Raw genomic sequence first — 15674 nt, forward strand, 5'->3', positions numbered from 1 at the left:
AACGTCTTGCTTAGAAAGTCCTTACCTACTCTGAGGTCACAAATATATTCCCCTATATTTTCTTTCATGTGCTTTAGAATTTTTCCTTTTACATTTAAGTTCATGTTCTATCAGGAATTGATTTTCATATTTGGAGTAAGGTGAATCCAGTTTCATTTTTTTTGTTTTTATCCATTTTCATTTTTTCCATATTGATAATTATCCTGACCCTCTTTATGCAAAAGATGAAACTTTTCTCCAGTGATATTTAAGTGTTTTGTCCAGTAGAAATTTGTATTGTGTTTCTTATATTGTTCCTGGTATTCATATGTAAAAAATATCTCTGGATTCTATACTTAAGAGTAGAATTACTGGGTTAGCTTCACTGGGTTAACAAATTACTTCTGAAAGTAGTTGTATGAATTATCCTGATCAGCCATACATCCATTCCTCTTGCTTCACATTCATCATATGTTTACTACGTGGATATATCTCACGTAAATCTTTCCAAATAGTTAATCAGTTGTCTGAACTTTATTTTTAAAATAATCCACCTCCTACTGATTTGAAGTGTCACCTTTAACATAGATTGAATTCTTACATTATTGCCTTTGTTTCTGGGTATTGTTCTATTCCCTTGAAAGGTGTGGCTATACTTGCCACTTCCATTCTGATGTAATTTTTGAGATTTTATTGTACATTTAATATCTGGCTGTGCCTCAACATAGTAATAGTCATCACTTTATTCTTCTATCCTCACCCTACCCCACTCACCAGTTTAAGGTTAGGAATTTAGCTCTTTTCTACTGCCACCACCACAGTCAATCTCAGCTCCTCTTCCACTCCCTTCCCCCCATCTCTATTTTTATTAAAATAATATTGGGTTACAAAGATGATAATTTTTACATTATAGAGTTTCTTTTCCAATAACAATTATTTTACATTTGCAAGCAGGCAAATAGTTATGATCATTTAGCTTTATAATATATCTGTTTAACTGTTGCATCTCTCACCATCAGTCTTTTTGTGCTATTATTTCCCAATGCATATGTGCTTAATTTTACTTCCTGGGCAATTGAACTAGACAATGGATTTTAGAAACAGTTAAGTTGTCAGGATGACCAGTGGGCAGGATATGCTAACTGATTAGGTGAGGGTTAAAGAAGAGGAAGAAATATAAGAGGTCTCCTAGGACCTGTCTACTCCATTGGGTTGTAATGAGAATCAAGCTGTGAAGCAGTGAAAGTCACTTTAAAGATTTATAGGAGGACCTTGAAAATGGCAGAGGAGTAAGATGTGGAGATCACCTTCCTCCCCACAAATACATCAAAAATACATCTCATTGTGGAACAACTACAGAGCACCTACTGAATGCTGGCAGAACACCTCAGACTTCCCAAGAGGGTCTTGATGCTCCAGCCGGTGTCAAGCCTGAGTCTCTGAGGTGGGAGAGCCGAGTTCAGGACATTGGACCACCAGAGACCTCCGGGTCCCTCGTAATATCAATCGGCAAGAGCTCTCTCAGAGATCTCCATATCAACGCTAAAACCCAGCTCCACTCAACGATCAGCAAGCTCCAGTGCTGGACACCCCATGCCAAACAACTATTAAGACAGGAATACATCCCCACCCCTTAGCAGAGAGGCTTCCTAAAATCAGAATAAGTTCACAGACACCCCAAAACTCACTGCCAGACTCAGTCCTGCCCAACAGAAAGACAAGATCCAACCTCCTCCACCAGAACACAGGCACCAGCCCGCTCCATCAGGAGGCCTGCGCAACCCACTGAACCAACGTTACCCACTGGGGGAAGACACCAAAAACAACGGGAACTACGTACCTGTAGCCAGCAAAAAGGAGATCCCAAACACAGTAAGTTAAGCAAAATGAGAAGACAGAGAAATATGCAGCAGGTGAAGGAGCAAAGTAAAAACCCATGAGACCAAACAAATGAACAGGAAATAGGCAATCTACCTGAAAAAGAATTCAGAATAGTGATAGTAAAAATGTTACAAAATCTTGGAAATAGAATGGAGAAAATACAAGAAAAGTTGAACAAGTACCTAGAAGAACTAAAGAGCAAACAAACAATGATGAACAACACAATAAATGAAATTTAAAATTCTCTGGAAGAAATCAATAGTAGAATAACTGAGGTAGAAAAATGGATAAATGACCTGGAAGATAAAATAGTGGAAATAACTACCACAGAGCAGAATAAAGAAAAAAGAATAAAAAGAATTGAGGACAGTCTCAGAGACCTCTGGGACAACATTAAATGCACCGACATTCGAATTATAGGGGTCCCAGAAGAAGAAGAGAAAAAGAAAGGGAGAAAATATTGGAAGAGTTTATAGTTGAAAAGTTCCCTAATATGGGAAAGGAAATAGTCAATCAAGTCCAGGAAGCAGAGAGTCCCATATAGGATAAATCCAAGGAGAAAAACGCCAAGACACATATTAATCAAACTATCAAAAATTAAATACGGAGAAAAAATATTAAAAGCAGCAAGGGAAGAACAACAAATAACATACACAGGAATCCCCATAAGGTTAGCAGCTGATCTTTAAGCACAAACTCTGCAAGCCAGAAGGGTGTGTAAGGACATATTTAAAGTGATGAAAGGGAAAAACCTACAACCAAGATTACCCAGAAAAAATCTCATTCAGATTTGACTGACAAATTAAAACCTTTACAGACAAGCAAAAGCTAAGAGAATTTAGCACAACCAAACCAGCTTTACAACAAATGCTAAAGGAACTTCTCTAGGCAGGAAACACAAGAGAAGGAAAAAGACCTACAAAAACAAACCAAAAGAATTAAGAAAATGGTAATAGGAACATACATATTGATAATTACCTTAAATGTAAATGGATTAAATGCTTCAACCAAAAGACACAGACTCACTGAATGTTTACAAAAACAAGACCCGTACATATGCTGTCTACAAGAGACCTACTTCAGACCTACAGACACATACAGACTGAAAGTGAGGGGATGGAAAAAGATATTCCATGCAAATGGAAATCAAAGAAAGCTGGAGTAGCAATTCTCATATCAAACAAAATAGGCTTTAAAATACAGACTATTACAAAAGACAAAGAAGTACACTACATAATGATCAAGGGATCAATCCAAGAAGAAGATAAAACAATTGTAAATATTTATGCACCCAACATAGGAGCACCTCGATACATAAGGCAAATGCTAACAGCCATAAAAGAGGAAATCGGCAGTAACACAATCATAGTCAGGGACTTTAACACCCCACTTTCACCAATGGACAGGTCATCCAAAATGAAAATAAATAAGGAAACACAAGCTTTAAATGACACATTAAACAAGATGGACTTAATTGATATTTATAGGACATTCCATCCAAAAACAACAGAATACACTTTCTTCTCAAGTGCTCATGGAACATTCTCCAGGATAGATCATATCTTGGGTCCCAAATCAAGCCTTAGTAAACTTAAGAAAATTGAAATCGCATCAAGTATCTTTTCGGACCACAACGCTATGAGACTATGTATCAATTACAGGAAAACATCTGTAAAAAATACAAACACATGGAGACTAAAGAATACACTACTAAATAACCAAGAGATCACTGAAGAAATCAAAGAGGAAATCAAAAAATACCTAGAAACAAATGACAATGAAAACACGATGACCCATGACCTATGGGATGCAACAAAAGCAGTTGTAAGAGGGAAATTTAGGGCCTCCCTGGTGGCGCAGTGGTTGAGAGTCCGCCTGCCGATGCAGGGGATACGGGTTCGTGCCCCGGTCTGGGAGGATCCCATATGCCGCGGAGCGGCTGGGCCCGTGAGCCATGGCCGCTGGGCCTGCGCATCCGGAGCCTGTGCTCCGCAACGGGAGAGGCCACAACAGTGAGAGGCCCGCATACCGCAAAAAGAAAAAAAAAAAAAAAAAGAGGGAAATTTATACCAATACAGTCCTACCTCAAGAAACAAGAAACATCTCAAATAAACAACCTAACCTTACACCTAAAGCGGTTAGAGAAAAAAGAGCAAAAATCCCCAAAAGCTAGCAGAAGAAATCATAAAGATCAGATCAGAAATAAATGAAAAATAAATGAAGGAAACAATAGCAAAGGTCAGTAAAACTAAAAGCTGGTCGTTTGAGGAGAAAAAATTGATAAACCATTAGCCAGACTCATCAAGAAGAAAAGGGAGAAGACTCAAATCAACAGAATTATAAATGAAAAAGGAAAAGTAACAACGAACACTGCAGAAACACAGAGGATCATAAGAGATTACTACAAGCAACTATATGCCAATAAAATGGACAATCTGGAAGAAATGGACAAATTCTTAGAAAAGTACAATATTCTGAGACTGAACAAGGAAGAAATAGAAAACATAAACAGACCAATCACAAGCACTGAAATTGAAACTGATTAAAAATCTTCCAACAAACAAAAGCCCATGACCAAATGGCTTCACAGGCAAATTCTATCAAACATTTAGAGAAGAGCTAACACCTATCCTTCTCAAACCCTTCCAGAATATAGCACAGGGTGGAACACTTCCAAACTCATTCTACGAGGCCACCATCACCTTTATCCAAAACCAGACAAAGATGTCACAAATAAAGAAAACTACAGACCAATATCACTAATGAACATAGATGCAAAAATCCTCAACAAAATACTAGCAAACAGAATCCAAGAGCACATTAAAAGGATCATATACCATGATCAAGTGGGGTTTTTCCCAGGGTTGCAAGGATTCTTCAATATACGCAAATCAATCAACGTGATACACCATATTAACAAACTGAAGGACAAAAATCATATGATAATCTAAATAGATGCAGAAAAAGCTTTTGACAGAATTCAACACCCATTTATGATACAAACTCTCCAGAGAGTAGGCATAGAGGGAACCTACCACAACATAATAAAGGCCATATATGACAAACACACAGCAAACATCATTCTCGGTGATGAAAAAATGAAACGATTTCCACTAAGATCAGGAATAAGGCAAGGTTGCCCACTCTCACCACTATTATTCAACATAGTTTTGGAAGTTTTAGCCACAGCAGTTAGAGAAGAAAAAGAAATAAAAGGAATCCAAATCAGAAAAGAAGAAGTAAAGCTGTCACTGTTTGCAGATAACATGATCCTATACATAGAGAATCCTAAAGTTGCTACCAGAAAACTATGAGAGCTAATCAATGAATTTGGTAAAGTAGCAAGATACAAAATTAATGCACAGAAATCTGTTGCATTCCTATACACTAATGATGAAAAATCTGAAAGAGAAATTAAGGAAACACTCCCATTCACCATTGCAACAAAAAGAATAAAATACCTAGGAATAAACCTACCTAAAAAGACAAAAGATCTGTATGCAGAAAACGATAAGACACTGATGATATAAATTAAAGATGATACAAAGAGATGGAGAGATATACCATGTTCCTGGATTGGAAGAATCAACATTGTGAAAACGACTGTACTACCCAAAGCGATCTATAGATTCACTGCAACCCCTATCAAATTACCAATGGCATTTTTCCCAGAACTAGAACAAAATATTTCACAATTCGTTTGGAAACACAAAAGACCCCGAATAGCCAAAGCAATCTTGAGAAAGAAAAACAGAGCTGTAGGAATCAGGCTCCTGGACTTCAGACTATACTACAAAGCTACAGTAATCAAGGCAGTATAGTACTGGCACAAAAACAGAAATATAGATCAATGGAACAGGATAGAAAGCCCAGAGATAAACCCACGCACATATGGTCTCCTTATCTTTGATAAAGGAGGCAAGAATATACAGTGGAGAAAAGACAGCCTCTTCAAAAAGTGGTGCTGGGAAAACTGGACAGCTACATGTAAAAGAATGAAATTAGAACACTCCCTAACACCATACACAAACATAAACTAAAAATGGATTAAATATCTAAATGTAAGGCCTGACACTATAAATCTCTTATAGGAAAACATAGGAAGAACACTCTATGACATACATCACAGCAAGATCCTTTTTGACCCACCTCCTGGAGAAATGAAAATAAAAACAAACAAATGGGACCTAATGAAACTTAAAAGCTTTTGCACAGCAAAGGAAACCAGAAACAAGACGAAAAGACAACCCTCAGAATGGGAGAAAATATTTGCAAATGAAGCAAATGACAAAGGATTAATCTCCAAAATATACAAGCAACTCATGCAGCTCAATATCAATAAAACAAACAACCCAATCCAAACTGGGCAGAGACCTAAATAGACATTTCTCCAAAGAAGATATACAGATTGCCAACAAACACATGAAAAGATGCTCAACATCACTAATCATTAGAGAAATGCAAATCAAAACTACCATGACGTATCACCTCACACCAGTCAGAATGACCATCATCAAAAAATACAAGCAATAAATGCTTGAGAGGATGTGGAGTAAAGGGAACCCTCTTGCATTGTTGGTGGGAACATATATTGATACAGCCACTATGGAGAACAGTATGGAGGTTCCTTAAAAAACTAAAAATAGAACTACCATATGACCCAGCCATCTCAGTACTGGGTATATACCCTGAGAAAACCATAATTCAAAAAGCTTCATGTACCACAATGTTCATTGCAGCTCTATTTACAATAGCCAGGATATGGAAGCAACCTAAGTGTCCATCAACAGATCAATGGATAAAGAAGATGTGACGCACATAGTCAATGGAATATTACTCAGCGATAAAAAGAAACGAAACTGAGTTATTTGGAGTGAGGTGGATAGACTAGAGTCTGTCATACAGAGTGATGTAAGTCAGAAAGAGAAAAACAAATACCGTATGCTAATACATATGTATGGAATCTAAAAAAACAAAAAGATTTTTCTGAAGAACCTCGGGGCAGGACAGGAATAAAGATGCAGATGTAGAGAATGGACTTGAGGACACGGGGTGGCGGAAGGGTAAGCTGGGACGAAGTGAGAGAGTGGCATGGACATATATACACTACCAAATGTAAAATAGAGAGCTAGCGGGAGGCAGCCGCATAGCACATGGAGATCAGCTCAGTTCTTTGTGACCACCTAGAGGGGTGGGATAGGCAGGATTGCAGGGAGATGCAAGAGGGAGGGGATATGAGGGTATAGATAGATAGATAGATAGATAGATAGATAGATATACATACATATAACTGATTCACTTTGTTATACATCAGAAACTAACACAACATTGTAAAGCAATTATACTCCAATAAAGATGTTTAAAAAAAGATTTATAAAACACATGTAATATATGGTGTGTTAGTGTTCATGCCTTTGTGAGAACTGAAATTTCAACTAATGAAATTGCTACAATGACCAATGAGAAATATTGAACAAGTAATTTTATACCTCTGTGGCTCAGTTTTTCTGTCTGTAAAATGGATAAGCATGCAAATAAGTGGTAGGCCATAATCTCTTAACTTTTATGATACCATGAAATTATGAAATAATTCTTATTAAAATAATCATTTTATTTTCTTCTCCCATCCTTAAAATGAGCTACCGTATAAGAGATTCCACTGGTTTTCAATAAGTGGAAACGAATACTAAGTTACAGTTTTATCAGTCAGTTGTATTTTGTCTGTAACACTCTCTGAAATAGAAAAGTACTTAATGAGGTCATCTAAACATATGAATGAATTCTACTTTGCCTTTAGTGTTAATCTTTCGGTGCTATAGAATGTGCTGTTGGAGGGATAACGAAGCCGCCTTAATATCTAACCACAAACACAATGAATAAAAAATGCACTGATTTAATTTAGAAAATGTATTGTAAACATTGGAGATTAAAAGTATTTAAATGGAAGTTTTCTTACCACTGTGCAGTTGCCTTCACAACACATATCTCGAGGGAACATTTTACCCAGTTAATTAGTTAAGTTAGTTTATAGTTCTGAAAAAAAAAACTCACATTGACTCCAAATTTAAATATATATGGTATTAATCTTGCCCATTCAGCTATATAGCACACTTGCAAATAAACATAATTTGACATTATTCTAAAAAGAGCCTAAATTTTAATTTCTAGATCATGGTTGTCACAAGATTGATGGTGAGTCCCAGAAAGATAACAACAGAGACAAAGCATTTAAGTTCCTTTAATGTAGATAAAGACTATAAAAACGTAACTGCTCACAGTAAATTCCATAGAGCAGAGGACTCAGTCATATGCTCGAAGCAGGAAGAGCAACCTTCCCTCGTCCCTAAGTGTCCACAGGCCCTCATCACAGTAAGGATCCCATCAGATTTGAGTTACTCCTCACCTCACACATGCTCATCTACCTGCCCACATCTTTCTCGATGTACATATTATGACCCCTCCCAACTGTCCTGGAAACTCTGGTGATAAGTCCTCCTGCTCTTCAGTTACAGATCAGATAAACAACTCTGGCATTTTCAGTATGTACTGTGAACCAGAAGAATGGAAGGTCAGTTTTTCAGGCATACCCGCTTTCAAGCCCAAGGTCTATTTTTTACAGCTGGAAAGAATTGGTTGTTGTTAGATTTATACACATACACATGTGTAGTAGTAAGTGATTTTATAAAGTTATTGTGGTTTAAACAGAGCACATGTGTGTATGTGTATGCGTGTGTATACATATGTAAAAAGTACCATTGGATTAACTCAAGGTTATGGAATCTGAAGTCAGAGAAACTCCGCTAGCTGTGTTATGTTGAACAAGTGACTTAAAACTCTATGAGTATCAGTTGTCTTATCTGTGGAAAGGAGATAATAGTAGCTACTGCCAAGAGTATCATGATGATTAAATGAATTAGAGTATATTAGGCGTTTAATACAGGATCTATTTCAGAGTAAGCACTTGAAAACTGAGCTATTTTTAATCACTGTTTTTGTGGATTCAGGATTTCTTGAAAACGTCATCCCTTTTCATTTTCCTTGTCCTTTTGAGCTGGCCGAGTTTTAACCTAGTATCTTTTTCATCTTCTATGAAGTTTTCTTAAATTTTAAAATAGCAAAAGAATATAGCATATTTATAGCAATAGGAAAAAATCAAATATAAAATTATCTTAACCTTTGGGACAAAAATTTGCACATGTTATTCACTGTTAAAAATACTATCTGACTTATCACTGGATTTACCAAAGTATTAAAATCGTCAATTAGAAAAGATTTTTTTCTGTTCTATTCAAATATAGATTTACAAAGAATATTATTTGATAAAGAATTATTACTAGTAGCTGATTTTATAAAGTTATGAAGGTTTAAACAGCACATTTATTAGGTAAAAGACATATATCGTGTATTTTATAATATTGTTACTGAAATTTGCCTTTAAAAATTAACATTTCCTTATAGCATTCCATTTCTAGATATTTACCTTTGGTACACTATGACAGTGATCCCATAATCTCATGTTTATGAACTCAACAGAAAATTCTTGTTACACTCTGTATTTTTGTGTTAAGAATAATTTTGTTTTAAATTTAATTTCCAAGTTACACATTCCTTTGTTTCAGAACCTCCGCTCTCCAAAGTATCTGTGGAAATGTTTTTTTCAGTTATTTGTTTGTGTCTCACTCCAAGACCCCCAAGGTTTAGCCTGTGCTTTTTGAGTTGAGACATGCTCCCAATCTTCCAGTTAGGTCAACCAGAAAAATTAAGATATGATAGAAGGTCAGTCGAAGAAATTCATATCAAAACAACTACTCACCATGTCATTATGACAGCCTGCTGTAACAAATGTGCTTCTGTTTTAACTTATGACAATTAATTGCTAAAAGTAATTTAATCTGACAGAGGCAGGGTGTTGAAAGGCTCCTGGAGATGTCATAAAAGCGACCTTTCTGCCCATGTGCTGCCAAAAGCCATTTTAACAAGGAGCTAAGGAAACAGTGCAACTTCTTTTGTACTTTGTTAATTAGTTATTGATTTGAAACAATGTACTTCCAAATACTGTTAGAGGAGTTAGATGCCAGCAAGGTCACCATGTGATGGTCTAGTCCTGATGATCTTTATAGCATATGAAGATTCTTTGAAGCCTTCTGTTCTGTTACCCTAAAATGGAGATTGTCTGGTTTGCTAAAACGACTACAGTTTTATCATTCATCTTTTTAATTTAAAATATTTTATATAATAATAATCTGATACTTAGTCATATTTTAATTACATGATGTAGTCCAATTTTCAGAATACTCACTTGTGGATTTAGTCTCAAGTAATTACATATTCTACAGAGGAAGTGTTTGTGGTTTGATTAGTGATGCCAAAGGGAACAAGGAAATAGTATTTTAGTCTAAAAAAAAGGAAGCAAGGTAGAGGTTCTAGAATTCCTTTATTGAATGTACTAGTTGATCTCTTTTAAAAGTTTGGATATATAATTTTAGTTTTGATGATTTCATCATGTTGCTAATAGAAGTTAAATAAATTTCCTATAATTCTTTTAGAAGAGTCTTCAGATTGCTTTTCTTAATATAGTACTTAAGTGCAAGTTAAACCTTCAGGCCCTTGTACACGTTAACTTGCAAGACACTGTGGAGGACAGAAAGATCAGAGGGAGAGCTGGTGTAGCACATGAGTTAACAGTAGGAATTTTCAATTCAGACTTCCTGTTCCCTAATCCTGAATTGCACTAATTAGCTGTTTTAACTTGAACAAGCTGCTCAACTTCTCTGTGCCTCATTCATGCAATAGGAATCATAATAGTACCTACCTCATAGTGTGATTGTGAGGGTTGAATGAGTTAATACATGTAAACTACTTGATCAGAAACTGGTAAGAGATAACCACCCAATAAATGTTAGCTGCTATCATTACTATAATAATTAATAATAATAAAATAAATATGATTAGTTTTCTTATTTTTTCTCATATATTTCTTATTAATTAGAATATCTTTGCTATACATAGGAGATAATAAAAATAGCATGGTAAAATCATTCTCTGTGTTTCGTGATGGACAATAAAGGAAACATTTGGTGTGACCTTGTTCTAAAATACCAATTTTCTCTTTTACTATTAGAATGTGTAAAAATTTTCAGTTTGTTTTTACGGTGAAAAATCTAGGCTGTGGTAGAGGAAATGTTTTTCTTAGGATAGAAACATTCTAAAATGCCTGCTTTTTATTAAAACTTTTACACTAATTAGGGCAAGTTGAAAAGCTTTTTTCAAGTTAAATTATTTCAGTAAATAGACAAAACTTCAAGAAAAAGCATATTATGCTAAGCACTGGTTTTATTTTAGTAACATCTCCATTAACAAGGAATGCATGTCAAAATACTGATATTTACAACTATAAACTGGTGAAATTGATAAAAATTGAAGGGGCTCTCGTAGCTATTGTTGGCTGGATGTTAAGAAAAGATTGCTCTCACCCGCTATGATGCGAATGTGAGAGAGTATATACCTTTCAACCCAGCAGTCCTTTTCCTGGGAATCTGTCTCATTCGAATAAAACCATTGCTAATTCAAATCTACATTAACATTTAAAAAATATCAGTTGATAACCAAAATTTAATATCTAGATTTAAAGTCGTAAGATAGACTAGACTTCTGATAAATGAATTCTAGAACTACTACCTTATCTTCACCTTTGGAAGCTAAAATAGGACTTAAATTCAAATTTTTCACAAATTTAGAATATCCAAAGTTGTTTGAATGAATTAGGTTTGATTACAGCATGTAGAGAAGCTATACTATATAATATGTTTGAATTAATATTAAATTTTTTATTATTATATTTTCAAGGTATTTTAAGAAGTTGGTTTATGACAAAGTAAATAATGATTTCAAGTATGTAAGTAACTTAATTACATCTTAGTTTTATCCTGACTGAATTCAAACATCTATTATAATGCTCTTTGCCATGCTTCATATTTTGTATCTGTTCAACCTCTCTATAATATACTCTTCGTTCCCAAGTTTTTGTTCTATTTGATTAAAAGAAGGTATAATTTTAGAGGTCTCACAGCTTAACCTCCTGTGTACAAATGAGGAATATGAGCATCCAAGATGATAAGTGAACTACCCAAAGTCATAAAGCTGGTTAAATGGCATTCTCTGGACAAGAATCGGTCTTTGTGGGGTTGGGTAGGGGTTGAGAGAGAAAATATGTTGTCGCTGGCAGATGTACATAATCCTTTCATAGTTTTAAAATAAATTATCAAATATTTGGGAACAGTTCCTCTTTCACAGTATAATCACAGACAAATCATCTGGTTAACATGTGTCTTACAAAGCAGGAATATCAAATCATAAGCGTTTACAATTTGATCCACTGATACCTAACAATAATTGTCCTGCCTATACAAACACCTCAGCTTCCTAAGGCTCCCAGGAAATACCAGCTTCCATGAGGATTACTTCCCTTCCTCCACTCCTACATTTCTATAAAATGTTCTGTGTAATGCCTTACTTTCTTAGATAGAGCACACTGGAAATAATTTATCTTTCCTTGATGACCCAGGTTTGACATATGAGTTTTTGCTATATTATAATTATTGCTTTAGATTCAGATATAGATACTATGAGACATACTTAGCTTCTGACTATATACCATTTTGTACAGAGAATGTTCTAGACTGAACTGTCTGGAATGCTTGGCATGTCTTCAGTGTGCTGTCATAATGTTAATTACCTTTAGGATTAAACCTCACCCCCTCCCCAACACACACACACACACACACACACACACACACACGGTGTTTCTTTTTACTTCTCACTCTACTGAAGCACAGTCAGCTCTTCATATCCATAGGTTCCACATTAATGGATTCAACCATTTTATATAAGCAACTAATATAAAACTAAGTCATTTTATATACAGGACTTGAGCAGCCTTGGATTTTGTTATCTGCGGGGGGTCCTGGAACCAATCCCCCACGGATCCCGAAGGATGACTGTATTCATTAAATGGCAGTAGCTGGATCAGCCTTGGTGAGCGAGATGCATGCTTGAGGGCCTATGCATCACATCCATCCTTGCCACACTGACTTCTCCATTCAGGTGCCGATTGTGCTAGCATTAAGGTAGCCAATAGCAGACTCTGGCAGACATAAACTGTCTGAGTCTTTCTGTCTTCTTGGTTGTTTTATTGCCTCTTCTGAGATGGACACTGTCTGGTGAGTGATAACATGTAATACAAGGACCTTCACTTAGTATACATCATTACTTTCTTCAAGGTTCTAAGAGTGATTGTAGCAAGGAATTACCACCATCTCCCAGGGTCCTTGTTAGGATATTGTGGTAGGCAGGATAATGGCCTCCAAAGATGTCCACATCCTAATCCCTGAAACCTGTATGTTATTTCACATGGCAAAGGAATTTTGCAGATGTGATTAAAATTAGGGACCTTGGGCCTCCCTGGTGGCGCAGTGGTTGAGAGTCCGCCTGCCGATGCAGGGGATACGGGTTCGTGCCCCGGTCTGGGAGGATCCCATATGCCGCGGAGCGGCTGGGCCCGTGAGCCATGGCCGCTGGGCCTGCGCATCCGGAGCCTGTGCTCCGCAACGGGAGAGGCCACAACAGTGAGAGGCCCGCGTACCGCAAAAAGAAAAAAAAAAAAAAAAAAAAAAAAAAAAAAAAAAAATTAGGGACCTTAAAATAGGGAGATTATCCTGGATTATCTGGGTGAGCCCACTGTAATCAAAAGAGTTCTTAAAAGTGGAAGAGAGAAGCAGAAGTGGGAGAGAGGGAGATGTGACTCTGGAAAAATGACCAGAAAGATACAAGGCTTCTTGCTTTGAGATGGAGGAAGGGGGCAGCAAGACAAGGGGGCAGATTCTAGAAATTGGAAAAGGCAAGGAAATGGATTTTTCCCTTAGGGCCTCCGGAAAGCACTCCTTGATTTTAGCCCACTGAGACATATGTCAGACTTTTAATACACAGGACTATTAGATAATAAATTAGTGCTTTTTAAAGCCACTAATTCTGTGGTAATGTGTAACTGCAGCAATAGAAAATTTAGGCAAGTATTAAATCCTGTATCCTGAGTGGGTACTTATATATCAATCAACTATCCTTTCTCCAACTTCATTTTCTGCCTGCCTTGATCCAGCACCTTCAGAATTTAGTCCCCTTGCACTCTGTACTCCCCTTGCTCCTGCCTGTCAGTACTGACTAAGCAACTCCTTCCTGTTACACTTTCTCCCTTAAGAGGCCCAGCACTTCCCTGGCTAGGTTATATTGTGACTTAATCCTAATTGTTGGGCTGGGGTCTGCAGTGGACATGAAAGTGGGGTGGAGGAAGCCATGTTGTCTGGCAAAGGCAGCAGCTTCTGTACCATCTCCAAGCATGGGGAGAGCACTAGCTTTTAACTGGGAGACATGGGCTACTTCTGCAGGCCCTGAAGGTTCAGGGTAATCTGGGGACTGAGGTGACCCAGTTGTACCCATCCCATGTTTTAGGTTCCGCTCCTGAATCAGGTTATTAACCCCACATTGAGACCTGCCAGGGGAGAATCAAGCTCTCCCTGGAGCTCTGCTTCTCTCATAAAAGTACTGGGCCTGGTCCTTAGGTTCTTTGGCCCTCCTGCTACAGGAGAAGAGAGCCTCTTTATATGCTGCTAAGGAAGCTCTCTGGCTTTCACACTTAGTCTTATGCTGATTAATCACTCTGTTGCTTTTGGATATAGCCATCCAATTCCATAGTTCTTCTAGTGATGTACTTTTTGGTGTCAATACATGTACTTGCTTGTACATTCCTTTCTACCAGTATATACTTCCAGTTCATCACTGGTGAAAGTTTTTAGCAGTTGCACTGTTACTATGTACCAGGGTTTATCAGTGCTCCACCAACTACTGGCATTTTCAGCCAGCTGGTAGATAGGTCATCCAGCTCCAAAATTTCTATTCAATACTTGAGAGTCAACTTTTTCAGACCACTCACTGGAGCCAGCTGTCACAGGTCAATTTCCCTGGGAAGCAGACTCTGATGCAGAGATTAGCATATAGAAGATTTACTGGGGATTATTCTCAGGATAAAAACCTATAAAGAAGTGAAGGCATCACTACTGACCCTCACAGGGTACAAAGATAGTCCTATAGAGTTCCAAAATTCAGGCAAGGAGCCAGGAACTTATTCTCTAGCACTAACCAGTCTTTGGAAGCAGTTTCTCTCCAAGAAGGAAGCATAATCTTGGGCATGGTAGTTCTCTTTCCCTGAAATCAGTGACAGGAAAGAGGGATTTGGGGAATCCTTGGCTGCAAGAGCTGTCAGCCTTCAACACTCACAGCAGATGGGAAAATGAGTGCTTCAGTCTTACTGAGGTGGGGGCTTGGGGTACTGAATGGTATATCACAGTCAAACTACAACTATTACTATATGTGTTCCTAAATAATATGTTGTTCACTTCGAATTGTTGAGCAGCAAACACAGGCCTAATTGTGTAAGGAAAGGAAAATATTGCTAGTATTAGATGAAAGCTCCTAGTAGCAGATAAGCTGAACACATACTTTGGATCATGCTCTGACTTCAGCTTCCCTAAACATTTACAACAGGCCCCTTATAGGAAACTCAGGAGACAATATAGTCTTAAAAAACATGACTTTCAACAGTTGGAGCATCTGGCAGAGGAAATAAGCAGAAATATGGTTAAAGGGAGTGTGCTCTTTATATTTCCTATTTTTTTTTTTTGATATGGACCATTTTTCAAGTCTTTACTGAGTTTGTTACAATATTGCTTCCATTTTATGTTTTGGTTTTTTGGCCCGAGGTA

At 37.0% G+C, this 15674-nt stretch overlaps 1 protein-coding gene across 8 annotated transcripts in view; it reads left to right on the forward strand.

Moving 5' to 3' along the window:
- Positions 1–15674, forward strand: part of ARB2A (ARB2 cotranscriptional regulator A) — a 455970-nt gene that overhangs the window by 218927 nt on the left and 221369 nt on the right. The gene's annotated exons all lie outside the window — the stretch shown is intronic.

Source organism: Mesoplodon mirus (genome assembly GCF_964341445.2).
Source record: "Mesoplodon mirus genome assembly, chromosome: 5".
NCBI lineage: Eukaryota > Metazoa > Chordata > Mammalia > Artiodactyla > Ziphiidae > Mesoplodon > Mesoplodon mirus.